Below are 16,846 nucleotides of genomic sequence, written 5' to 3' on the forward strand. Positions count from 1 at the left end.
CGAGATGCAGAAAAAGACAAAGAAACCACCAGTGAATGCTCGACTAACTGGAGGGATAATTAATGAGGCGATTGCTAAAATCAAGCCCACATCTGCCTCGCAACAAGCCGTTACTAACACTTTTTTTTCTTTTTTAAGTCCACTAAAATCATTTGGGCTCTGCCGTGAAAGATGGAACAAAGATTTCAGGTAGCTCTCCACCACTCGTTGTCTTTGAGAAGTGACGCACAGAGACTACGGCACCACCCAAACCATGTAGGGGCAGAGAGGAGCGAAATCTGCCCAGTGACAGCAAATAAAGTGGCAAGAGCCAGCTCAACAGGAATGGAGGCCTCAGACAGCGGTTCTAAAACTCAGGGCTAAGGACCACCGCTGGTCCGCTTGACTCTACACGCTGTTTGTATCGACATAATTGTTTTCTGATTGCAAGAAATAAAAAAAAAAAATAGAATCAGAAAACACAGTTAAAATAGAGGGAGTCACTGTGAAAAAATGTAATATGTGGATAGACAAACAAATGGATACACCAAATACTTCTAGAAAACGCGTCCAATGTAGACATTAAATTTAATCGCTATTCTCGCACAGAATTTAATAAGAAATAAGTAATTTAGCGACCACCAAAGCAGACACGGGTTACATGCTTCTCCCTTGTCCTCCGCAAAAGTAGATCTGATCATATGTGGCGAAGACTTGGACCTGAAATCTCCGCTGATGCTAACGGACCTCCTCAGTAAGAATACAGGATAATAATCTGCTGCTCACAAACCATAAATTATTAGCTCTCTCAAGATAGAATGAGATTCTGCAGTGCAATTTCTCCCAAACCCCCCTTTTCGCTCTCCTCGTACCTTATTTACAAAGGCAGAAAACGTTACCATGGGAACACACTACCAGGCAACCTCAGTGGCTTGGCATGATGCCCAATGGTTGCTAGGGCACTGTTGTCAATGGCTATTGGGTTGTGTGGGCCAGTGTGTGAGTGTGTGTGTGTAAGTAGGAGAGGAGATGGTGTGTGTGTGTGTGTGTGTGTGTGTGTAAGTAGGAGAGGAGATGGTGTGTGTGTGTGTGTGTGTGTGTGTGTGTGTGTGTGTGTATTTGTGTGTTCACAGTGCACACAGCACATCTAAGCATGAAAAAAATGCGCACAAACAATTTAATGTTCTTATTCCATAATGGGGTTTTTTATATGCATCCAATGTGTCGTTTTAAATTGGTTTTCTTATTGCTGGTTTGACTCTGTGGGTGACAGATGATGCAAGGCAGTTTTTGCAGGTTAAAATGCTCTTTTTTTTTTTTGGTAAGATGTGTGTTCGTCAAAGAGAGACGTATAGAAAGAGAGTAATCTTGTGGGCAGTTATGTGAGATCCCATACGCACTTACATTGAATAACATACAATAATGGCCCTCTGACTTCGACCAACAGGTCTGAATGTGTCGAACCAGTTGCGAAGCAGCCTCTTTATAGTGGCGGCAAGTTTGCGTCAACACAATTAGAACAAACTTGTGTTTTACAATGAGAGTGAAAATAAAAGAGACAGAAGGAGACGGAGAAAGACTGTCAGAGAAGAGAAAAAAAGCTAAGAGACATCAAAATGTTTGTGTCTCTGGATGTTTGAAGCCAACGTTCTCCATCACCAGCTCTGATCTGTCAAGCTGTTTGCTCTCTCTTTCATTTCAGTCACATTCAGAGTCTTTGTTAGTGTGGAAGAAACAGATGTTGTCGAAGCATTTACCTCAGAACCAGGATCTAGCCGGAGCTTTTTCCCATGGCTCTCGTCTCACTGGGGAGCTTCTAAGGTTGACCATGGCATTCCTGAAATCAGCAGAGCATCATGCAGATTATTAGCATACCCCAGGATAAGGAGGGGAACATCAATAAACAAACTGAGCTATGAAGTCAGGATATGTAAATACATAAAGTCAGTCATCCAGACGCAACCTTATCTGGCCTTTTGTTGAGGCCACATAGTTTAGTGATGATGTTTTCAGCAAAAACTGTCCTGTACTCGATCATGAAAGAAAGCGATGAGATAATTAAATCATAATGGATCAATTCCGCCATTTGGCAGCACAAAGAAATGAATAGAAATGCAAGCATTTATGACGGAGAAAGCATCTTACATTGTGTGCCGAGTATGTAATGGATTAACAAAGTGGGAGATAATGGTGAGAATGAATATTGTGCCATCAACAAAGCATGAATGAGATGGTGGTACAAAAATACATGTACAGCGGAGACGGTTAAAAACAATGGTGATGAATAATACATTAATAATGCTGGAAAATACAACCCAAAATCATAAATTAAACAGCAGTCAGCCAAACAAATGCAATAATTATGACACTCCAACACAATGAGAGACAACACAGACGGAGATGCGCCGCTTTTGTGTTGGTGTGCACTCATTAATTCCCACATGTGTACATATATATATATATATATAGGTTTGTGTTCCTGCCTGCATTCACTTGAGTATTGCCCGTGGTGCATCTTATCTAATATTACCGAAAGGAAACACAGCCTCTCCCCCCTTGCTTCTTTCCTCCCGGCCCTTTGAACTCAAGCCGCTGCTGGAGATGCAGTCTGACTGAGCACAGCATGTCCTGAAAGGAGGTCAGAGGGCAGGACAAACAGTCTGGTGTCATGGCAACTTTATGCCACCAACCAAAAATTTGGAGCGGCTGGTGGGCCCGTAGAAAAGTCGGTCAACCTGTCACGGCTTACCGAAGGCAGACAGCCACATCTTTTATTGAAATTGAAAATTCCCACCAAAAAAAATAAATAAATATTCAAACCAACTATGAATTCATCCTAACGTGAAGCTAAAGCCTGATATATTTTATTCATTTATCCATTGTGAGCCACGCTGTTGCATTGGGTGGCCTTCATTAACATGGACACTCTAGTTCGTCTTTATTTGCAGCTACACAAGCACCATTTAATTTATAGTTACAAATAGTCCAGAAAGAGGTACTATTTTATCTATTTTTGAGTAAAGTCTGTGGAAAAAAAAACGGTAGTAACTAATGAGCAACCACTACTGCTGGTTTCTGCTTTTTAATGGTGAGGATGCTAGTTCACAGGATGTGACCTCCAACCGTGTCAGAAATCTGAAGTGTTGCTACGAACAAACCGCACAAAAATGGAGCTAGGAAAGCCAGTTGTTATCGAGGGAGGGAAGAAATGAGATTGCCGGCCCTCCTGGAAGACATTTGTAGTGTTGTTCAAGTGAAATGTGACGGAAGAAGTTGTGCAACAGATGAAATAAGAGAGAGTTTGAGAGAGAATTTCAGCCTTTTCTTCCTTCTTCACATCTGGCCAATTGTCAGTTTTGGCAAATGGCAAATACAGTGAGTATTCTGCCCTGATTTTGATGCTTGAAAGGTGCATTGGGAGGTTTCCAAAGCGATTCAAGCTCAAGGAAACCATGGCTGCACTGTTAAAATGTACACTCAAATTTGTAAATCATTAGTTTCTTCTGTATATGAGTGATTTTGTGATACAATGCAGTTTTGGGAAATAATGCAGTGACTTTATATACTAATGATACTATAAAGCCTATGAATGGTTACAAACAAAACAATTAGCACCATTAATGTCACCTCTCTGCACATTTCCCTCAAAATGAATTCCTTTCATTTGTTCTACTAATGATTCTAAGTACAATCTGCCAAACCTGAGAAATGAACTGCGGCTGTAATTATGTCGCCTGCCAGTGGCTGCCCATGTTTTCATCTCACTCCTGAAGTGTCGGATCAATACAGAATCCAGGTTCCTTTGTATGCCATTAGCTTGCCCGATGCTTGAGCTGAGACCTCTCCAAACCACCGTGTTTGCAGCGTCTAAAATCTCTCGGATCAAGAGTGTGTGATTGCAGGTGTGTGTGCCTGCAGCGCCGGCGTGCATATTAACCTTCAAAGCAGCTTATGTATAAGAGGTTAGTAAATTGTTGTTTCTGGCCTTTTATTCTTCGGCCATACGTCCATGTGCACGTGTGAGGTTTTTGTACGAGACTCGCACGTGCCGCGTCTGTTAGGCTTTTGTGTGCACGGTGTGTGTCCTTGTGTTTGCTCAATGCGGCAGAGGGTGGAGTGGCAGATCAATAGGAAACAAATGAATTCAGATCAATATTAAGCCGGAGAGTGAAGGAGAGAGGAGAGATTGAAAGCGAGTGAGTGGGGTGATGCACCATCGAGGAGGAGGAAGAGGAGCAGGAGGAGGGGAGTCGGTGGGTTGGAAGGGTGATGTGTTACCAGCAGCGCAGCGACTAACTGTACACTTGGGAAAGACCACTCATTTCTACAGCCAAAACCCCAGCGCTTTGAGGTCATAGACGGTTAAAATGGATGGTTAAGCGAGGTGGGGAGAAAACAGAGAGAGGTGGGAGAGCAGCCGAGCACTGAAGACAAATGCAGCAGTCCTGCATCCCTGCTGGTGGTCTTTAGTGGACAGTAGTAGTGAAATAACACTGGATAGTACTGCTTTTAGGGATGTCCAATATTGGCTTTTTTGCCAGGAACCGATATGCCGATATTGTCCAACTCTCAATTTCCGATTCCGATTAAAACCCCACTAACAGAATTTCTGCATAACATTTGTTATGTTGCATTCATTATTTCAATTTTTTCTTTACTTGAGTTTTAGGTAACTACAAAATAAAACATCATCGCTGCTTTACGGTAATTACAGCATTTTATCTTTTATTTGTTGTGTCACAGTTTCCCTGTTTTTTTCATCAGAACCAATCTGTTCAGGGTCATGGCTGTAAATAAACAAACCTTGATCTCAGACCTCACAGCAGCAGCATCTGCCTCGGTCTGTGCGCAAATTAGCTCTCGTTTAAGTGAGCTTTGACCTTCTTTCATTTCTAGTCTGTGTCTAAATAACAAATTTCTTCCTCACCAAGCATGATAAGATAAGAAGGGATTTAATTCTGACCTTTCAACTTAAACTCCCAGTTGGAGCTTGACATTTGTGCAGAAAACCTGTGAGGATGCAACATGTTCAGACTGGAAAAGGATTTGACTTTTCACATGCATTTTTTCATTGTTTTACTGTAAAGGTATGGAGAGTATTGGTTTTGTTGATGATTTCTCGTAACATCTTCAAGTTATTTCTATTATTGTATTCAACAAACAGTCTAAAATCTAATGTCAATCATTGCAAAACAGAAGAATGATTACATTTAAGAGGTCAGTTTCACAAAAAAAAAAGTAAAAGTGACAGATTAGCCTTTTGATGAAGCTCTGAATTTTATGTTTTAGTCTGGATTGGACTTGAAAAACAAAACCTGAACGTGCACATGGACAGAAATTCACCTGATGGAATATGCTCGTACCTGAGGAAAACCTTCCTATCAGCACATGTGAGGTCCTTTGCAGAAATATGATACACTGGTCGACTAAATTCGTCTAGACTGTGATGGAGAAATCACCAGAGACTTGATCTACTATCATATTTATATTGTTGCAAATATTATTTTGAGCTGAGCAATACACGTGTGATGGATTGCGGTAGTATAATCTTCTTCGTCTTTTACCTATGTGTCATTAAATATTTTATGATTATTTATAATCATTGCAGAGCTTTATAACTTTTGCTACATTTCCTACAGTATGCATTCTATTATTCATTACCTCAGTTACAGTTATCAGCATCGGGGCTATTCAATGGTGAGATATATCATAACCGTGATTTTAACCTATGCTGAAAAAATATTTGAGATTGTTTTACTCTGGAGTATCACCTTGAGATTGCAAAGAGGATTGCTCGGTTTTGTCTATCAGCTCATCTCTCGGCTGCGAGATCAAAGCATCAAGAGCCATTTGGGAGTCGGAACTCAATGTGACTTTGAAGTGATAGAGGCGAAAACAAACACATGGGTGCTGAGTGCTTGTGAACGAGCACTCTCCACTTCCAGCTCAAGGTTTCTCGGCTCTCGAGATGGATTTCTATGATAAATGCCTCAATTAGCTCTGAGTGCAGTATTTATGATGCCTTAGAGAAAATACGGTATGCCGTAAGGACATAGTTTGACTGCGCTGGATATCTATAGCGATGGATTTTCCTGAATTCACCATTTTGCTGTTTAAGAGATACTTGAATACGTTCACACAATGGACGGTTATCGTAAGTGGCATACTGAATACATCTGCACAGCGTCAAGTTCCGTTTACCAGGTATTCTCATTTCACTGTAAACCATGATCTGATTAGGTTTTACTTATTGTTTACTATGTTTCTGTGTGCGCAGTATTCTGGTGGAAGATTTGGCTGAACTCAAAAAGATGCAGTGAAATAACATAAAAATGCTGAATTTATTATTGGAAATTCAACTGTGCTCTCCTTGCATTGCAACACCAAAAACATTTAACTTAATAAACTCAATAAAATGTACTAACATATATGCATTAGATTAGGTTAAAACTTGATTGATTAACCTAAATCAATTTATTTAATGATAACTGTTCTTATGAGTAACTAATATGTCACATATTTTAGAATAAAGTTAGAAATGAAGGATATGGTTTCCAGAGCCAAAGATAATACGTTAAAATTAGGGACGTCCGATATTGGCTTTTTTTGCCGGTAACCGATATTCCGATATTATCCAACTCTCAATTTCCGATTCCGATATCAACCGATACCAATATATGTGGGCTATTTAACTAATTTTAGGTAACATCACATATCTCCTGTCGTGGAATTAACACATCATGCCTAATTTTATTGTGATGCCCCATTGGTTGCATTCTCAAATACAACAGCGCTTTCCAAATTGAAACATTTTCTGTGCAAAATAAGAAAATTACTTCAACTTAGGTTATGGAAAAAATGCCTCTTTTTTTATTGTGTCAAGCAACAGTTCACACTTTCCCTCCCTCCCTTAAATGCCAGGCATTATTTTATCAGTTTTCATGACAGGCAAAAAAAATGATAACAATATTGACCAATATTACACTTTTAAGCCAATATCGGCCCAACATCCCTAGTTAAAATTGCTCGTTTTGGTCTCAAGCTCATCTATGAAGACTAAAAAAGATTTCATTTTAATCAATAAATGCTCAAAATGAAGCATTAATATAATCCTGCAACCGCTGTAGCCTTGTCATTTGGATTTGGGTGTAGCTACGACCGCATGGGAGAGTGTAACATCTCTCTCACTTCATTTGTATCAATGCAAAGCTTCAGACAGGCGCAGTTCAAACATCTTATTGTCTTTCAGAGTGTCTCTGTGCCACATAAATGCCGCTACTGTTTCGTGGGCATCGTTACATTTTGTAGCACTCGGTGGACCCGGCAGCACAGGTTCTGAATCCATCTATCAGACTTGCATGGAGAATAATGTCAAACTCAGCAGTCTTTCAGCTACATCAGTGCTGCTCATTTCACCCTTGTTGAACTCACACAATCATTTTCACCTTTGGCAATTTCACTCAGTGAGCAAAGTTGACAGACAGTGACCATGGATATAGACAAAATAAAGTGAGAAAGAGAGGAGCTGAGAATAAAAATGAGTGTTATGTGTTCAAACGGTGTCATCCGTGAGAGCGGATAATATTCATCAACCATTTCTTTTTTTGTAAAGATTACTTTTCATTTTTTTTGACACTCTAGCAGAGATTGTGCTTTTTTTCAGGGTTAACATAAATTATTATTAACCAAGGATGACTGATTTTGATTCACAATACAAATGAAAATCTTGGTGTCAAAATTCTGAATTACATAAAATCCAACTTTGCTGAAATGAATTTATGTGTTTAACTATAAGAGAATTTTTCAGCATTAACTCTTGAGTGTTGAAAGGTCGGCTAGAGTTTGAGAATGGTAACTATAGATAGAGGGAGGTGGGGACAACGCCAGAGCCAAAGTACTGCATTTTTAAATTAAATTATTTGATTGTGAATTGAACCGAAGTGAGAAAATGCTAAATATTGGATCTAATAATCATTCAGGACAGTATTCAGTCGACCCCTACTGTGGAACAAAACAAGGGCAGAGAGAGACGCTACAAAGATGTGCTAGCCAGGAATTAAAGCATGGATGCTGCAGTGACATGGTTGCATCTGACCCAAAAGGCCACCAGAGTTTTAAATGGGTTGGCACCAACCTACGTAGCAGAGCTCTTATACCATCACACCCCAGTTAGAGCATTGACCAACAAGATGCTGTTGGATGCTCCCAGATCTGGGCTCAAAACTAGAGGCAATTAAGCCTTTGCAGTAGCTGCTTCTAATTTCTGGAACAATTGACCTTTCCAGAAACTTTAAATAAACTCATATCTTTTCTTAGGCATTTGACTCAAGTAGAGCTGGACTTCGTCTCGTATTTTCTTGCATCATCTATTCTTAACTTAATAATTTTATTAGACTTGCGTTTCAGTCTTTGTGATATATTTTAACTGTACAGTGGTGGAAAAAAGTTTCGGACACCCTTAAAATTTTACACAATCTCAAATATTATCATTAAATATTTGTGGAAAAATCTTTTTTGTGTTTCAAAAGGTGCATTAGACACACACAAACAAATACAAATGATATTTTTTTTTTGTTGATTGTTTACAAGAAAAACTAACAAAACCAAATTCTACCAAAATGACCCAATACTCAAAATTTCTTATTTTTATACAACCAATCAATTTTAAGCTTTTAATGGCTTTTTAAGGATTTATTTAGTATTATGGCTGTGATTGTACTAAAAGAAATTGCACTTGAAGACCTAAGAGTGATTCTTAATGCAATATGCATGCAAATGTATGGGGTGTCCAAAAACGTTTCACTGTACAACACTTTGGTTCAACTCCTGTTGTTTTAAAATGTGCTTCAAAAATAAATTTGACTTTGACTTTGGCCAGATTCCCATATTACACTTCAACATCTACAGTAATACCAAATGAAGAAAAACAGAACATCCTCTTGTCTAAGATGCTGAGACCTACAAATGTCTGTATTTTTTCCTCACAACCTCACTAGTTAATTAATTATTGAAACAGCTGTTGATTAATGTTCCAACTCCATCAATCTTTTAATTTCATTGTGTTTTAACATAGAGGATGTGAACCACGGACGAAAGAGACGGTGAAAGAAACCTGAGGGACATTAGGTCCTACCAGACATTCTACTTAGAAAAAAAAAATCATGGAGAGGCAAACATTGCCATGTCTCTCAGCTTTTCTTTCCTCTCTCTCCTCTTTAATCTGACACCCCCCGCCCCGTCTGTCTGTCTGTCTGTCTGTCTGTCTGTCTGTCTGTCTGTCTGTCTGTCTGTCTGTCTCTCTGCCTCTCTGTCCCCCTGAGCTGTGTTCTGTGTGTTCTCTCCCTGCTTCCCTCCATCTCTCTGCCTCTAATGTGCTTTGGCGTGTGTTACCCACGGGTGCTTGCACGCTGCTGCCGCCATCCTAAAGCCGGGTCATGGGGGCAGCTAAAGCGGCGCGATGCTGTCTGTGACATCATCAGTCACTGCTATTACTCACGTCTCACCTCCCCTCACTGTCTGAAACTGCCGGGGCTTTAGGTGCTCGGTGGCGGGACCGGAGAACGCACACAAACAAACACACAGATTTACAGCCGTGTTGTCGTAAGAGAAGTGAGATGTTATTTTAAGAGATTAAAATTCTGTTCTATTTCACATATATCTGACACCTGAGATATATCTGATACTGCTCCCTTAATGATTCAGAATACTAGTTTTGACCCAAATGGACATTAAAGCTGTAACAATTAATCAATTAATCATTTCAAAAGTCTCTGATTCCATTTTCCAAATTTCTTTGCTCCTCTATGACACTAAACTGAATATCTGAATAAAACACAACATTTGAGGACACCATCTTAGGCTTTGGGACACACATTTCTTACTATTTTCTGACATTTGATATACCAAACAACTAATCGATTAATTGAAGAAGTAATCAGTGGCTTCATAGACAATGAAAAGTATCACTACCTGCAGCCCTACTGTCAATCACAGTAAAAATTCACTTTATATGTTTATACATTAGGACTGCATCTACCACTTATTTTCATCATTGATTCATGGTTTTTTAAAAACTCATCAGTGAATGAGTTTGCGAACAAAATGTTTAAAAACGGTGAATCAGGCCTAATGTATGTGCTCTAGCTAGCCAAACCAAATTATACTGAAGAAAACTCAGAGTATTCACAATGGAATCATTTCAATGATCTGATTAACGGTTAATAAGTCATCAGAATCCTAAAAATGTACTTAGATACAAGCAATCGTTTTGTTATAGTAAAGGTCAGTTTCTGAAATACCAAATAGATTTTTTTTTTTTTTACATCGTTAATTCAGTGAACTACAAGATCAATGAGGCAGAACTGTCAATAAAACAGTTCAGGTGGAAAAAGGTGGTTAATTAAAAGTAAAAATTTCTTGTTGTCTCATAAGTATAGAGGTAACACAAGCTAAAGAAATTATGCCACAAGTGATCTTCACATGTATTTGGCCAAGAAGAACATAAGAATCTCCAGATGTTTTCTTGCACTGTGCGTCTGCATGAGGTATAAAACGGCACACATCTGTGCACAAGCAGAAAATGTGCTTCCATTCAGTGAGCATGTGTGCGAGGATCAGACTGTGTCAAATCGCCACATCTGCCACCAGCGGTTAACACTTCGGTACCTGGGGGTTCTGTCTGTCCCCCTGCTGTCAGCCAATGAAGAGGTGAGACTCCGCAAACTCCTCCACTCAGGAATCAGATAGCTGGTATGAAAGCCCTCGGCCTGTGCGTGGGAACACGCTGTACAATTCATACATGACCAGCACCACCAGGCACCATGCATGTTACCGCGCTGCATTAAAAACAAACACGTCGGTATTCGCTAGCAAACCGAGAACATATACGTCTTTTATGTCTCACTCCCCTGCACTCCTGACATGTCCTCTTGAAAGCACCTGCAGCACTGAACTCAGTGTGCCATGGAAAAAAAGACAGAAAATGAGAAAAAAAATGGAAGGTGAAGAGTTGGAGAATGGATAAACCAGACGACAGTGACAGAATGATAACGTTTGGAGTATAAATACCTGAAGGCATGAATAGCTGAGGAAGAAAAACACAAGCGAAGAAGTGCATGGGGACAAATAAAATAGTGAGAAAAACATGAGGCAAAGTAGGACAGCGAAATAGATGGCGTGACTGAAAGACAGACAGACAGATTAACTAAAAGAGACAGCAGAGAGACAGAGACAGACAAAGAGCAAGCAGGGGAGAACAAAAGATGAAACGATGACTTGCAAAAGAAAGGGAGGGGAGAGAGAAAGGACAGACTTGGAGGCAAATAGAGAGGAAAAGAGGGGAGAGAGGTAGACGGGCAATGCTGGAATAGGTGGCAGACTCATGTCAGTGCAGTGACCTAGTCGCGAAGGACTGAGGAATTCTCCCTGTTGACCTGGACACATTCCTCCAGTCCTCAGACGTTAACCCATGCCACTCCACCGTACTGTACCGCAGCGCCTTCTCTGGCGCTGACCCATGAAACATGTCACCTGAAGTGTCTCGAATACACACCTGCTCCACACGGTTCATGAAGCGACATTAACATTTTTGAGTGGGTGCTGCGAAAATGAGTCTGAAAATCTAAAATAACCCGCAGCGTATTTACAACACACTTTATGGAAGCAAGGTGCTACAAATCTCTGAGCAAACACCTTCGGTAAGAATTGAAATATCAGGTAAAGTGCACCGCTCGAGCAGCTCTGAATCAACAGCCTGTGCCGCCTGCAGAGAATTGTGTGCATATGTGTGCATAGGGCCCTGTGAAAACATTGTGAGAATATCAGGGCAAGAAGGGCTCTATTGTGTCGCGGAGGCAGAATGTCGCTCTTATTCTCAGGCTGCTGGTCTGGGGGCATGGGGTGACATCAGCACAAAGACAGAAATGTAATGTGAGGCATCTCCAAAGCTAGCTTCAAGGCTAGACCACAAGCCTGTCTTTATGCCCACACTCTCTCACTTTTCAACAACATCTGATAATCGTGACGTGACCAACTGATGACCCTTCCACTTGTTCCTTACCGAGATAAGTCACAGCCAACGGTGCTATAACAAACTGACTCAAAAAGGGTGCGCTGGCAAAATGAAAAGCTTGTCTGCTCGCTGCTTTCACATGGGCCCATGGTTAGCACATATCTGCGAAGTTAATCACGACAGAATGACTCAGAGAAGAGTAATTCAATTATTCTGATGGTGCATTGACGTTTCGATCGGGCCACAGACTAAAATGGCTGACCAAGTGTTCCTGACTGCTGAGTGCCATTAAGCAAAACTCTGCTCAGTAAAGCACTTGACTTTACTCAAACCTATGCAGAACATAAACTCGGTTGTAGAGGGTAAACAGAAACTAAAGAATCTGTTGCTTATTGTAGATCCTTTAACAAAAAAACAGAACACTAAACAAATCCTTACCCTGTAAAATCAGGTGTGGAAGTTTTGGATGTCTCGGGCTCAATCTGGAAAACAGACAAACAGATGTTACATTATTAAACTAGTATTAAGTAATTTGTAAAACAGGAATTATTAGATATGATTTATTAAAAACCTCAAAACCCTAGTCTTTATTTCAATTCAAATTACTAACTGTGAAAAATATACATAACTACATTTACATATGTGGTTTTATTTAGTCCGACAGCAAGCATTTCATTATACTATTTGCGTTTCTGTTGCATGAGCACTAGTTTGTTGGTTTCCAGCTCAAAAAAAACAAAACAAAAAAACAACACAAATCCTGCAGCATAAATTCAAACCTGCTACACACAATAGGCAGCTTGCATGGGAATTCCTGAGGTCTGTTTCGATCCATTAATGTATGCTGCGGTTGAATGTAATCAATTATGAATGAGAAACGCACGAGATTCAAAGGCAGCTGCTATAGAATCATGGCAACGGTCCGTAGTAGACTGTAGTATCTTGGATATTTGTAGCGTATTTTGTGAAAAGGAAGGGTCAGACGTTAACTAGCCTAACAGCAAGCTAATCTTGGATACTTCCAATTCTTATATCAGAGTAATTTAACCAGGGATTGTAATTTAAAACATAGAAGCTTAAAGAGGAACGGATGGATTTGGAAAATTACATAAAAATGCATGTACAATTACTAAAGCAACCTGCAATCTGCTATAGGTGGGGTTAGTCTACTTCCTCAGCCTTTAGGCGTCGTATACAGATACCACGGTATCTTTGTGCAGCTGGGGTCTCTTCCCCTTTAAGTTCCAGGTATTCAGGAGTGTGTTGACCCTGCCAGTGAGTTCATACCATAAGCAGACCCATATAGCTTCTCCTCCAGAGCCCCTGATCACGAGCCTGCTGAGCTGCCGTCTCAGTTATGTAACATTACATAACACCAGGTCTGTCTGAGTAATATTTCATAACCTGGGGGTCCCTCTACACTGACTTTACCACCAAATCCTCCCGGGAGACGAATCAAAGGTGCTAGGCAGGTTTGGCGGCGTAAAAAAAATCGAATTTAAAAACAAATACGAGCAAGTAAAGGGCTCTGGGGAGATTTATCTCTTCTAACCTCATCTGGGGTTTCAGCTGACGAGGGCAGATGTTTGATTCGAGCCAAATTTTTTTTACATCATAGACTTTTTCCTTCGTTTTCTCGAGCGCTACAGCGGAGGTCATGGAAAGGTTGACCCGGGGACGCTACTAAACAAAAGTGTCCTCCCGCCCTTTGCTTATCAGTGATGCTGTCTGCCTATAAATGTCGTATCATTGTGTATTAATCAAATCACTGCATGCCAATTGATTCCGCACACATTTACACACCGACTATTATTATTGAACTAGGCCAGTAACTGTTATCTAATGGTTCCAGTATCACGATTAGCTTCGTTTTCAGCTTATCTACAGTGTGCATTTTTAAAAAAAACGCCTTTAATCAAAACTCATTCGACTACTATGTCCTCAAATGACTTCAATAACGCAGCTGGATGCACAAAAGATGATACACAAAGATTTAAAACCAGGAAATAAAAAGCCACAAACTACCAGAAACAATCTAGATACTATCGTGTACACATTCACACCAATAAAGAACATCGACGCGGAGGAACACATACACGAACCCCTCGGAATGACACTAGCGAACAATCTCAGATTTAGATAACAAATGTGGCAAGTGATACAGAAAATGAGTGCAGAGATAACAGGAGGCTATGTAAATAACACAAAAAAGCAGAGCAAGAAGATATATGAGGAGATGAAGAAGGAGAAAGGAACGAGATGCCCAGCGATATCTGAGGCTGATATCGCGGGTGAAAGAGGTATATTCGATGCTGGTTACGGTGGACTGCAAATGGATGATTCCAGACTTGTGTTGCGTATCGTGTGCCTCTTTCTCTTTCTGCACAGTGTCAAGCCGACTGTACTTACCGCACAATAATAATTTCACGTAATCCACCGCTGTCATCATCTTTACATCGCAGATATGCCGTAATGTGTGCTAAGCTTCTGTCTTTACCGAAACTTAACCACTTCAAACAAAAGTAATCTCGACCAAATGCACGGGTTACAAAAAAGGGAAAAAGTTACAGAAACTGTCTGCTCTGGTATGAATCCACCTTTATCTGTCCACATCTTGGACGGTGGGTTTTGTCTTCACAGGGCGAACCAACAGATAGATTGGGGATACCCGGATGAACGGGTGGGAGATGGGATAGAAAAAGGGGGAGAAGTACGGGAGGAAGAGTGAAAAATCTAAAGAGAAGAGGAAACCCTGCGCTGCACGTAAAAGTGTTTCCACCTTATGCCTCTTTCTCGCACCTTATCTGGCATTTTGGTGCATTTCGCAATTAACAACACGCCACGATTGCTCCCTAAATATGAAACATGATTGTGCAAATCCACGCATGCGTAAGGAGGAGTGACCATCGCCGCCGCTGGCTCCCGAAACTCTAAATCTCTACATATTAACGCACACATGCACAGACACAGGGACACAAATGACTAATACTGATAGGTAGACGCACAAATGCACGTACCCTGCCTCCTCCTGCCTCCCATGCCTGGGCCCCCCTCAAAACTGCATGCACTCAGTGATCCCTGTGCAAAGCCCTCATCTAAATGTGAGCAGAGGTAATCCTTGAAGGAGAGGCAAAAGAGAACAGCGATAACCCACGATAAAGAGGGGCTGAGGGAGGAAAAATAGAGAGAGAGAGGGCGAGAGGTGGAGCGCGAGATGGGATAGACGAACAGGATGGGGGGATTAGCAACCCAGGGAACACATTTTTCAAACAAGAAAAAAGAGAGAGGAGAGTCGAAAAATGAAGTAAGGTGGGGGAGAAGAAGGAGAACACCGGAAAGAAGAAGAAGAAAGGAAAGAGAATGTGGGACAGGAAAAAAGGACATGTGCATACAGTATACTCACAGATGAATGAGAGGGTGGTGGGAAAAAAATCAGAGCAGGAAGCAAAAATCAGAGGCGGCCACAGAGTCTGAGTTTGGAGAAAAGTCCACTTTGGTCTCAATCTGGAGTTTTGTTTTTTCTCCTTTTTCCCGCGATTTTGTCAATTCCTATCCAGCCGTCCCTCCTTCCTAAGTCTATCCCCTACTGGTCCTCCTTTTCCTCTCTTCCCCCTCCTGTTTTTTCTCGCCAGTGCCGGTACTCTTTTTCTCCTACGTCTTTCACCCTCTCCCTCTCTTCCTCACTCTTTCTTGCTTTCTCTCGCAGACCATGCTCTCCATTTTTCCCTCCCCTCATTCTTTTAGCCTCCTTATGTCCATTCATCAGATCAGACATGATTCTTTTTTTTTCCTCCTCTTTCTTCAACCCCTCAGCTCGCGCTTGAGAACACAGATATTTCTGGACAGCAGAAGTCGAGTTGAAAAAAACAAAAAAAATGCTGCAAGAAGGAAAAGAAAAAAAATGTTTACAGGAAAGGACAAGCGGTTTTGGTGGCATGCAGTCTAATGCAGTGACAAATCCACGGCCTGCATTTTTCAGGGACGCCGCCAACAGTGAGGGTGAAGAAGCGTCAGTGTGGTGCTGCCCCTCCGGTACAGGAGGGCACAACCGAAAGCAAAGAAAAACAGCAGGCGAAAGAAAAAGGGAAGGAAAAAACTGAGCTCATTGCGGTCGGTCTCCAGTGAAAGTGGATAGTAAGCGCGCATGAGGGGAAATGAGTGGGAAGGAGTCCGGGGCGTGTGCATGTGTGTGAAGAGGTGGGAGGGGAGTAAAAAAAAAAAAAAAAAGGAGAGCCGGAGAGAGAAGAGAGAGAAAGAGTGGAGGTTAATGGAGAAATATCCAAGCGGGAGGGATAAAGGAGGAGTGTGTCGGCGGTGGGGAGAGGAAAGAAGGAGAGGAGGGGGCAGCAGGAATAGGAGTACATTTTTTTCATTCTTACACTATTCTTTTTTTTCACCCCTCCGTCCGTTCCGAGGCTCCTCTTTCTGCAAGAGAGAGGAAAGAAAAGAGGAAGAGAAAGAGCTACTGTGTGCTTTGTCTGAAGCCCCTGCCGTTCCTTTTCCTGGTTTCCTTTCTGCTCCGTCTCTCCTCTATTCAGCCTATTTTCTGCACGTGCACTTGAACTCTAAATCCTGTCTGCTTTCCCCTCCCCTCTCTCTCTCTCTCTCTCTAACTGCGCATCTGTGTGTCTCTGCCTCGCTCGCTCCCTCCCAGGCAGAGGCTTGAAATAGTGCTAGCAGGCAGGAGAGAGCGAGGGGAGGGAAAAGGAGAGGGCGAGGGGGACAAAAAGGGGGGAGAGAGAGAGAGAGAGAGAGAGAGAGAGAGAGAGAGATGTTGAGGGGGGGAGGGGAAGAAGCTTAGACGGGGCTGACACACAGAGAGCTGCTCTGTGAGTGCCTCCAAACATGTCTGCACAT

At 41.4% G+C, this 16,846-nt stretch overlaps 1 long non-coding RNA gene across 1 annotated transcript; it reads right to left on the reverse strand.

Annotated features, from left to right (window-relative positions):
• Window positions 1–261: 261 nt before the first annotated feature.
• Window positions 262–16,617, reverse strand: LOC129350714 (uncharacterized). The gene is made up of 3 exons (XR_008604198.1): window positions 15,393–16,617; window positions 12,428–12,471; window positions 262–1,816 (listed from the first exon to the last, which is right to left on the reverse strand). It is a non-coding gene; the product is annotated as an uncharacterized LOC129350714 (long non-coding RNA).
• Window positions 16,618–16,846: the final 229 nt, after the last annotated feature.

Source organism: Amphiprion ocellaris, chromosome 15 (genome assembly GCF_022539595.1).
Source record: "Amphiprion ocellaris isolate individual 3 ecotype Okinawa chromosome 15, ASM2253959v1, whole genome shotgun sequence".
NCBI lineage: Eukaryota > Metazoa > Chordata > Actinopteri > Pomacentridae > Amphiprion > Amphiprion ocellaris.